This window comes from Eulemur rufifrons, chromosome 30 (assembly GCF_041146395.1).
Source record: "Eulemur rufifrons isolate Redbay chromosome 30, OSU_ERuf_1, whole genome shotgun sequence".
Lineage (NCBI taxonomy): Eukaryota > Metazoa > Chordata > Mammalia > Primates > Lemuridae > Eulemur > Eulemur rufifrons.
Genome location: NC_091012.1, coordinates 15116125 through 15127587, shown reverse-complemented (window position 1 = coordinate 15127587; position 11463 = coordinate 15116125). Strand labels below are relative to the sequence as shown.

The 11463-nt window shown below is 41.0% G+C and overlaps 1 pseudogene; it reads right to left on the bottom strand.

Annotated features, from left to right (window-relative positions):
- Nucleotides 1-890: 890 nt before the first annotated feature.
- LOC138378773 (uncharacterized) lies at nucleotides 891-11254 on the bottom strand (annotated as a pseudogene).
- Between the last annotated feature and the right edge of the window lie 209 nt (nucleotides 11255-11463).

Here is an 11463-nt window from a genome sequence, read left to right as displayed (position 1 = left end):
TAGTGATATGATTGTTTACAGAAGTAAGCCTGAACATTTTTAAATTTAAAAACCTTAAATAGGCCCAGTTTTAAGAAAATACAATAACGTATACTATGACAAATGTACATTATTCTTCTAACATAGTATGAATTATTTGGTTTCTTTTCTGAAATAAAATGCAGGAAAGTCTTGTGTATCTTGGTTTAGTGATGGCTTCATTTCTAGTCAATTATTTATATTTCAATTTTTATCAGTACCAAAAGAATCCATTACATGAACAGGTTTGTAAAATAATTTCTGTATATCACACCTGTAATCCTAGCACTCTGGGAGGCCGAGGCGGGTGGATCATTTGAGCTCAGGAGTTTGAGACCAGTCTGAGCAAGAGCGAGACCCCATCTCTATTAAAAATAGAAAGAAATTAGCTGAACAACTAAAGTATATAGAAAAAATTAGCTGGGCATGGTGGTGCATGCCTGTAATCCCAGCTACTCAGGAGGCTGATGCAGGAGGATCACTTGAGCCCAGGAGTTTGAGGTTGCTGTGAGCCAGGCTGATGCCACGGCACTCTAGCCTGGGTAACAGAGTGAGACTCTGTCTCAAAATAAAATAAAATAATAAAATAAAATAAAATAATTTCCGTATATTATATATATGAAGAGTAATGCAGTTTTTGACTGATGACATCACGCTGTATTTGTGGTGAAGCACTAGACACAAGAATGTATGTATCAACTAGGCATTTTCAGGCTACTCAGTCTGTAAGGTTATCGTTTAACTCTTGTCACTATAAAATAAGTGGTATGCATGTTGGGATTTAAGTCATGAATTGTGGAGAATAAGAAGCAGTGTATTATAGTAACAACATTTGTATCTAACTAATAATTGCAGTATCAAACAAATCTTTTCTATGAACTTTGTGATTTGTTTTACTGTTGGGCACTTGTAGTGGATCCTTGATTTGACTCTCCCATATTCATGCTTTCCCCATCTGCACTCTCTAACATTTCTTCATCTTCCTCATCACCATGTAGGTCTTTTTAATTGTCTAGCTAATTTAATATGCTGACTTTCATTGTAGTGAAGCTTTGTTTTCACTTTGAATTGTCGCTTTATTTCCTCCTCCAAGTGAGAGGTCGCTGTCTTCCTCTCTGCTTTCTCGTTCTGGATGGAACCCGATGCTTTGGCTCTCAGCCTTCAGCAGCAGTGCAGTTCTCAGCTAAGACATCTGGAGTCCTGGCTTCAGCGGGTTCTGAATCACTACGTGCACCTTCGTCATCACCTCTCACACCATGGTAAGGAGTGCTTGGTTCATCTATCTTCATTAAACCACAGTGTGTCTGCTGGACAGTATGTCACCAGGATGTTCATTCCATCCCACTTCTGAAATCCGTTATTATAAAGTTACTCAGTGTAACCTCTGTCTTCAATGCTGCCTCCCTAACTCAATGTATCAAGTGATTATTTGTCTAGATTAAAAACTTCTAATATCAATTCCCAAATCTACCATTTCAATTTATAAAACACACAAGTTTCCATGCGTCACAGATTTCATTTTCTATATTTGTCTAATGTTAATATTGTTCACAAGCCTCACCTCGTTGTAAATTGCTTTACTTACATATTAATTAAATGATGAGTATAAAAACTTAAATGGTAATAATTTAGTTTCTACACTACACTATTTTATCTTGTACTTGTGTTTTATGTCCCATTGTTTAAGACATGATATGAGATTGTGTAATAGTTCTTGTAGTAGTTGCTGTTGTATTTTTGTTCTTGGCATAAGACAAAATGAGTGTTTCTGTGGCCATCCTAAAACAAAACCAATCTTGTAATCTTTAAATCCAACTTAATCATGGTGCAGGTTCTTGGGATATTATATTGCCATCAGTGTATCTACATTTTATCTAAAATTTTAAAGGTTTATTCATAATTAATATTTATCATTGGAATACTTTTTTTACACATTCATAGAAACTTGTTCAACCCAGCAATATAAAATTAAATATCCCCAATGTGAGATATAATGACAAGGTGTAAAATCAAAACTAAATATGTATCTAGACAATTGAAAGAATTCAGGTAGCTAGCTTTGACAGTAGAGCATGGTGGGTTAAACCACTCCTTGAAATCAGCCCAGACAGGATCCAGTTTCCACTTTACCCCTGTCCAGTGTGTGAATTTAGACAAAGCACTTGCCCTCTCTGGGCTTAAATCCTTCCCATCATTATAATGGCAGCACATGCCTCATACATTAGTGAAAACTAACAAAGTTACCACATGCCTGCCCTTGACGGCAATGCAAGTATACATCGCAAGTACACTTTAAATGGTACACACGTGCTTATTGGAAACCTGTTAATACTAGAGAAAATTTAAGTAATATTTCTGAGTAGGCACTAATGGTCAGTGGAGAATGTTGCATGTTAGTTGATATTTTAAATGTAGCCCATGCCTCTTGTTCCCCTGCAGGTCCTCTGGCTCTGGAGGCAAATATCAGGCTGTGGGACCTGAAGAATGGCTGTCAGGGATTTGACCATGGCAATGAGCATCCTAACACAGGCCATCCTTGGAACCCTGGAAAATTTTTATCTTTTTTCCCATGTTTTTTTACTTTACTCAATAAAGATTTACTTCACTCATTAAGATCCACAGACTTGATTATTAAGCACCTCATTAATATAGTGAAATCCTTGTTCTCTCTCTCTGGAGGAATTCTACTGACATGGCAGCTTTGGGGTGCAAACATTCCCTCAGTGATTTTAGGTAAAAACTACTTTTCTATGTTCACAGAGTGGGAAGGGGTGTGTTCACTGGTACCACCTTCCTCTTGAATGTCTTCCAAGGAGTCACAGTCAGTCTGAGGAATTCCAGGTGGGCAGAGCTTACAGTGAAAACTACCAAGTATATTGGCTCCTCCATACTCCTGTGATGGATCCTCCAAATTCTGGTAAATATTATTTTTTCCATGTCTGTGACTGACAAAGGAAGTAACAGAAAATCACAAAGACAGAAGATTTGGGATACTGTTCTGTTGTTCATCCTGGCAAAGCTGGAGACACTCCATGCAGTATTGTTATCCTTCCCTGGTGCTTTATGTTTAGGGACCATGCCTTGGGTGAGTGGCTCCATGATTTTTATTCTGTACAGGCAAAACTAACAGGTCAAATTCATACATATGACTAATTTCTCCCCTAGATCCTTCTCTGAGTCCAGAGCTACTAAAACTTCTTCTGGTGAGCACTTTTGTATCATTTTACACTCTCTCCTTCATCGTTCAAGTTTGTTTGGCTCTTTGTAATAATCCTGGTCAGTTGATGGTGCACATCTGCCTGATAACCAGTGAAGGTTTCCCAACTGTCAGCCATTTGTTCTCAGGAGCAGGGACTCCAATGTATCGAAGCTTTGCATTGCCTGAGTAAGTAATACAAACCCCTGATCTTCTCAGAATTATGTGAATTGTGTGGGTTTTTTCAACGTTCAGTTGTTTATTCATTCATCTTTATAGAATTGTAAACACAACTATGAAATATTCTCATTCCAAGAAACTGACTGTACACACAGATAAATGCATTTGTGTAAGTGTAAATGTGTGTGTATATGAGTGTATGTATTTGCATGTGTTGGGGACAATCAGGTTCAAGCAATAACATTGGAAATTACACATGAAGAATGTGAAAGTAATACCAATTATAATAATGGCAAATGCTTTGCCATAAAGTCTATTACATTTGATAGTCCTATCACTGTGATAAGTGATTAATTTTTAATTTATCTTTAAATTATCCAACTGAATATAGCCAAAGTATGTTGTCTTTAATAGGAATTATTAGTTTGTTTTTTGTTAAATATAATAATGAGTTTATTTGGAGTGTGTTCTTCATGATAACCTGCTCTATTTTCTTATGTTTTATCATCTTAGTTAGAAACCTAGAAATTAAAGCTTTCTTTGAAACACTAATCACAGTGTCAAGTGCCAATACCTATGCCCTATAAACAATATTACATTAATCTATTTACCTTTCTTCAACTTTTAAAAAATTCTCAAGTGTTTAAAATATTTAAAGGTAAATACACAGGTCATAAGTGGAAAGCACAATGAAATACTAAAACATCTCTGGCATAATTACGTAAGAGGCTTTTTTTTAAAGGACATTTTAACCCACAGATATATTCTTATGATCTCAACTAGTCACTGTACTCAACAGTGAGCACTATAGTGACATCTAATGGCAGATGTCACTTTTACTCCTTTTATACTTTATATAAATATCATGAAGCAGAAACTCTTTAGTACGTGACTGTTTAAATTGCATAGGTTGTTTTAAGTTTATTTGTATTCTTGCATGCTGTTGTGGGTCATTTCTTAGCATTGAATTCCGTTGTGTAAATATCAGACAACTAACACAATTACTCCACTGCTGATGCACATGTGAGTGTGCTTTAGTTGGGGCTGTTAGGACCAGTGCCAGTACATAAATTCTAGAAAATATATTGGTGACACACATACAAGTTTCTGTTCGGAACATATGTAAAGTAAAATTTTTGTGTCATATGTTTACATCTCTTCATCTATAAATAATATGCCAAACAGTTTTCCAAAATGCTTGTACCACTTTTCACACTCACCAACAGTATATAAGTTTCCTGGTGTATCTACATGCTTGCTAACATGGTATTTTCTGTTATTTGTACTTTGTCTCCTGGTTGCTGTGTGATTATATCAAGCTTTATTTACATTTCCCTGATTACTAAAAAAGTTGAATACTTTTTACACTTCTTAAGATATTAAATTACTTCTTTTTGAAGGACTATGCTGTTTTATTTTAACCATCCTCCATTGTTTTAGCCATATGTTTTGCATGAGTTTGTAGGAGTATTTATATATGTTGGATAGGAGTTCTTTCTTTGCCCTCTCCCTTCTCTCGCTCTCTCCCTCTCCCGTCTCTCTCCTTCTCTCTCTCACTCAATGAGTAGTTCTAAAATTTAATACAGTCTGATTTGTTATTTCCCCCAGTATTAAATGCCTTTTCTTTCATTTAATGATTTTTTTTCTATTTTAAGATCATAGAGATGTTCTTTTTTTTTAAAGACATTTTAAAAATTGGTTTCACAATCCATTCAGAATTGATGTTGTATCCTAATTATTTAATTTTTTTCCAGTAGGATAATAAAATTCAGTTTATTCTTCAAATGTTGTCTTATCATTATTTTTATTTGCTGTCACCTGTCATTGCCTCATCCAATTTAACCTCACCTCTCTCTTGGAGCTGGCTTTTCTATAACACTGATAGTATAACTTGTTGGCTTGCAAATAGGAAAAAATCTAAGAGCTTCACATTTTTGACAATTTTGGTGATGAGGGTGGATTTCTAAGATATTAAGATTATAAAGTATGAAATGTCTGATTTCCTTAAGTACTGAGTTTGATAGTTGACATCTCTGACATTTCACTTTGACACTCCTTGTTTTATTTTTATTATGAAGGTACATCTTCATTCTTTCAAAGGTATAGTTTGGCTTGTGATTTTCTTTTAAAATTTTTTTGGAACAATTTTTGTGAAACCATGAATAAGTCAAAAATTTGTGTTATTTTCACATATGGGTTCTGTTGTGGAGCCAATGCAGTGCAGACAGCTCAAAATATCAACAAAGAGTTTGGGAAGGATGTGGCTAATGAATGCACAGTATGTGTATGGTTTGAGAAGTTCCATTCTGTTGACTTTAATCCTGAAAATGAGCCAAGTGGGTGACCTGAGACCAAGGCGGATAGGCATGAGCTGAAAGCTGCATGGAAACGAATTCATCTCAACCCATATGTGAATTAGCAGCAAGGTTTGACATTACTATTCCAACAATATTGGACCAACTGAAACAAATCAGCAAGGTAAACATGATGGATAGATGGGTACCACATGAATTAAATGAACATCAGAAGAGCAATCATCTAAAAGCTTGCCTATCTTTGCTGTCACAAGATAAAGGCAAACCATTTTTACACCGTATTATTTATTATGTGTGATGAAAAATGGGTACTTTTTGACAATCAGAAGTATTTGGCACAATGGTTGGATAAAGATGAAGTGCTAAAACACAGTCTAAAACCAAATATTCATTAAGAAAAAGCTAATAGTGTCTGTTTGGTGGTCCAGCACTGATATAATCCACTACAGCTTCATGAAACCTGGTCAATCAATTACAGTGGATGTCTGCTGCAACCAGCTGGATGAAATGATGAGGATGCTTGCAATTAAGCAGCTGAGATTGGTCAATAGATACAAGCCAATCCTCTTGCAAGACAATGCTTGACCACATGTCACACAAGCAATGCTGCTCAAACTCTCTGTCATCCACTGTATTCCCCAGACCTTGCACCAACTCACTACCACATCTTCCAGGCTTTGGACCACTTGCTGCAAGGAAAAATATTCAATTCTCAACAAGCTGTGGAAAACACCTTTCGTGATGTTCACCACTAGCTCTCCAGGCTTCTTTGCTGCTGGCATAAACAACCAGTAAAATAGGATGGCAAAACTGTGTTGATAGTTTAGATGCATACTTTGATTAACTGTACTGCTTGTTGTGTGAGATATAGTAAACTAAACTTTTGAGTCAAAACTAGACATTTCCTATTTAATGTAATATAACGTTGTGTAAAAGGAAAGTAGAAAGGTTCTTCAGAGGCATGCTTAGGAGATATGAGAAAGCTCCCTGGAACAAGTAGCAAAGTCTCTCACCCAAGTGAAAGTGAAGTGAAAGTAACCCATCCACTCTCTGACCTGATATGAAGGCTGTGTCAGGGGGACGATTGAAATGAGCCACCTGAGCATGCTTCATTTGTTGCTTATTCTCCTCCTGTCTGGAGGAGGAAAGGACAAAGAGTCCCCACAGCTGATATAGCACTTTGTGTAAATCAAAAATATTTTAAGTGTTGTGGTTTTGCTGACAGCAGTAAACTCTAAGGAAATGTGGCATTTGGTGTTTTGCCTACTAGCAGGGAGTCACTCTCTCCCTGTACCCACTGATCCCTCCCTCCATGCATGCTCCATTTTAGCAGCTTTATGGAAAAAGTTGAATCTAATTGGGAGGTTTTTTGGAGGGAGCAACTCAAAATTTTATAGTTCTGTTTCATACAAGTGCCCAAGTCACTGTCTTCTATGGTGCCCTGGCAGGAACAGTAGGTAATAAAGCTGGGTGAAAATGCCAAGGACAGTGGGGTGAAGCATGGCTGCAAACATAGACGCTTTTGGTCCTGAATGCTCTCCAAATATAGGAAGGTACAAAGGTAAGAGGAAAGCTCAGACTTTAGGGTGACAATCTTAAATAGAGTAACACCTTCCCGTGTCCTGACCCTATCCCTTACACACACCTATTGTACCCCCTCTGGTCACTTGCATTCCCCTGTCTTAGAAATTGTGTAAACTCCTTATTCTGTGTATCCATAGAAAAGAAAATAAACAAAAGCAAGCTCATAGATAAAAAAAATCCAAAAGTCAACAGATCGTGTTTGGGTAGGATTCACAGTGAACCAAGAGAATTGAATGATGCCATCTAAATGGATATTGAAGTGACTGAGGATGGTGGATTCAAGAATAAAACTTTGAGACAAGTGTGAAAGTTTTCACAGGAGATCATCCAGGAGCTCTGAAGGTGGCAGTACCAGGGAAACGGTGGTGGGTAGCATGAGCTTCTAAGCAGCAAGATATATTTTAACAGGAAGAGAGGAAAATGATCTTCAAGATATCAGAAGGAGGAAGGAAAGTCTGTAAACCACATTTCCTCCTTAGTGCTTTAGATTTTGAGAGAATGAGTTCTCTTTACTTGAGATACAAGGCAGCAATGTCTTCAAGGGAAATCCAGTAGATGGAAGAAACTGTCAATAAAGAAGTCTAACAAAATAGAGAAGTTTCCTAATCATGTAGCTTGATTTCCAGAGAATACAACGGAAAGTTCTGTGTCATATTGGAGGAGAAGGATGTTAGGTTAAGCGAGAAAAATCAGAATATTATAGTGATAATACAGGAGAGAATTTGGTACAAAAGGGGCTTATGATTTGGGTTGTGATCAAGGAAACCAGGAATGTTAAGCAGAGAGGGTTGCTACATGAGACAAAAGAAAGGAGGAGAATGCAATAGCCTCCTTCATCTTCTGACATGAAGTTAGGCATCTCAGGTAGTGAGCAAGAAGTTCAAATCTAATCATTACACACTCATTCATGTTACCAGCTTTGGCCTTATGTTTTTTGTTCCAATTCAAAGTAAAGCATCAACCTAAGACAACAGGGACCAAGAACTAAGCTACAAAAAGTAAAATTTTGCTCTGGAGAATCCCCTACAGGATCTTGCCTGGAGGGATAGGAGGAGGAAATGCTTCTGGTCAGCACTTGGTGTCATTTTGCTCTTCTTTCTACCTGCTCCTTCCTTTTGACCCAAGTTTTAATCCTACCTGCTTTGTAACCCACTGCCTTGCCTATAATAGATCCTCCTTGGGTCTTCAGTGTTTTTGTTGGTAAAGTTGATACAACATCTCTTCTCTAATCATGCATATTTACAAATGATAACATGATGTGAAGGGCTCTGAAAAATGTAGTAAGTTGAAGAAATGGGCCACCTGCTTTCACCCATTTTTCCAATTGCTGCTTCAGAACCATTCCCATAGGCACCAAGCCCCTAACTCTCTTCTAGGCCTTTGATCAACCTTTGCCTCATGAGGGGCAAAGCTACATGGTAGTCAAGGAAGAGAGACTAACATTATAGTCCCATTTTTTCTCACTGCTATTTACCATACTGCATTCTCTACATTTGTAACTGGCTTCTTGACAGAACATAACCTAGAAACTGTAACCATTTTCCTGGCTGTTGGGTCCTACTGACCAGACCTGAGGGAGGGAAACGTACATGTCCTAATGGGTGTTCAGTAATGGTATGACATGAGGGCTGGGTGTGAGAGAAATGCTGAAGTAAGTGTGAGCATATCCCATTACTCATTTTGACTCCTTTGGACAAGTGATTAACTAGAGCTCATATTGGAAAAAATAGCAAGAAAGCTCCATTCTGCATCTCTTTCTCAACCTTAGCATCTGCTTTATTCTGTTCTTTATGTTTTTATTACCCAGCCCTCCTTCCTCCCCTTTCGTCTCAATCTTCTGGCCTTTGGTCTGGCCTCCATATTTGTCCAACTTCTTCTGTTTTCTACCCTACCTGTTTACCTTCTCTGTCCTTCCTTCCCACTACCTTGAAGATCCCCCTGCCCAGTTCTTCCTCTCTTCCTTGCAGATTATTGTCCATTTGATGCTGCCATGGTTTTCAGCCACTGCCTACCTCTTACTTCATTATTTATGCCTGTTCTTCTCCTCCCAGCCCTGCTTTCTAGTCCACTTATTCCAGTCCCCACCCCCAATGACACATGATAATTCACAAATCGCATCCTGGAGAGATGGTTTCCCTATGACAGGGACGGTTCTGGTGCTGTTCATAACAGCCAGGACTGCGGATTCCCAGCAGCCTCATCTGGTGGACACAAGAAATGCAAGATTATGGCAAACTAACATTAAGCCTCAGTGAGCTAGAGAACCCCTTTTCCATGACCACATCCTGGTTACCTTTCTACTATCTATATTTTGCCTTCACCCCATGTTGTTAATCCCCTTTGGATGCTAGAGAAACTTTTAACAATTTACTTTTTCTAGATGGTCTGATGCTATCCTTCTGAGAGAGAGAGGGACAGAGAGAGTTAGAGAGAGAGAGGGAGATTATATGTATGTGTGTTCGCAAGTGGGAGTAACTGGTCTGTGGTGTTTGCCGTTTGCCTCGGGGCTCCTTTAAGTCACCTCGCCGTGAGCCCCTTGGTGCAGTTCCGCTGGGGCTAGGGGCCCGGTGCCATTCGTTTACCGTGGGGTTCCTGCATGGGGGTAGGATGGTGTGGTTCCTCCTGGTCAAGGGCGGGGGTGCCACCTGAGACCGGCAAGAGGAGGAACGTCCTCCCCACCAGGAAGTGAGCCGGTATTCCAACACGAAGAGGATAACAGCCAAGCTGACGACTACCACCACCACCTCACCAGGAACTCTGGAGGCCAGAGAGGTGTGCAGGGAAGGCCAGGAAGGAGATTCTGCCTCCCTTGGGCCTCATGCCCTACCTAGGCTCACGCCTGCCTTCTCCGCTGGAGGCCGGAGGGAAGAGAAGCAGAGACTATGGAGGGAGAACATCTGCCCTCCACAGGGGCTTTTCTGGCTAGCTCAGCCATCCAAGGTGGCATCCCCGTGACGGTTGGCAGTGCTTTCTCCTGCCAGCTTGTACCCCAACACCATGCCCCCACATCTTATCACTTCCTCCATGGTTTCCGAGGGCCTGGAGCCTTCTTCATCTGCATGAACCGTGTGCGCCAGAAAACATTCCCACTCCATCAAGGTCAGCATTGGGGGCATCCACTGCGTGAGGCTTTCCTTCTCCACCGTGACTTCTTAATGAATGGGTAGGCCTGAGGCCCGTGCCCATCCTCCCAGACATTTGTTTTGCCAGCAAGTCAGTCAAGTCTTGGTGTCAGTGCCCCATCAGTCGTTGCCCATGATTCATATGGGCTGAGCAGCAGCACAACTTGCCTGGCATTGCCTTCTGAGGAAGAGGCTGTTCTCTTGGCGTCCGCTCTGCGTTTGTTCCTTTCTTGCAGGGAGATCTATTCTTGCCTTGTTCCTGGGGAGGTTTGCGCAGGGGTGGGCAATGGCTGGCAGGGGCCATTGCCCACCCTTGTTTTCCCTCAGGGGGTGGGAGAGCAGGAGGAGGGACAGGGTTATGTGTGGCTGTAGGGTGGTGGTGGCCCTGTTCCCCTTGGCTGAGGTTCGGGGGCTGAGTGCACTGGTGGATAAGCGTTTTCTCTTCGGTCAAGAATGCCTAGTCTTGCCCAGGCCTGCAGACACGGGCCTGTGCCTGTGGTCCTAGGTAGGCTCTGCTTTCCCCGAGCTCTCCTGGGGCCCTCTGGGCCCCTGGCAAGGGTGCCTCCTCCCCAAGGTCGGTCTTGGAGCGGGCCGGTCCTGCTGGGAAAACACCCTCTCCCTCCTTGCACCCTGCTGGGCTGTCAGGTCTTAGCCAGGCACCCTTCTCTGGTCCTAGTTGCTGTCCCCTGGACTTGCCTGGCTGCGCCTTACCTCCTACCCTGAAGAGCAGAGGGGACAGTCTGCAGGCCCTGACAATGAAGACTGGGCCTCACAGGCTGAAGGTGGCTCCATGGCGGCATCCAGGAAGCAGCAGCAGCATCCACGGACCGGTCCACCATCGCCACCTCACACCCACCTGCTGGCTGTTTGTGTGAGTCTCCCCGAGAGTCCAAAGTCATCATGCCCCTTACTCGGGAGGTTGGACTGCCCGATGGCTGTGTGCCCCTTGTACTCACGGGTTTCTCTTTGCCCACCGTAGAGCCTGGCCCTCTCAGGAACTGCCTAAGTTTCTTAGGCTTTGGAGAGAGACAGAGAGAGAGAGAGAGGT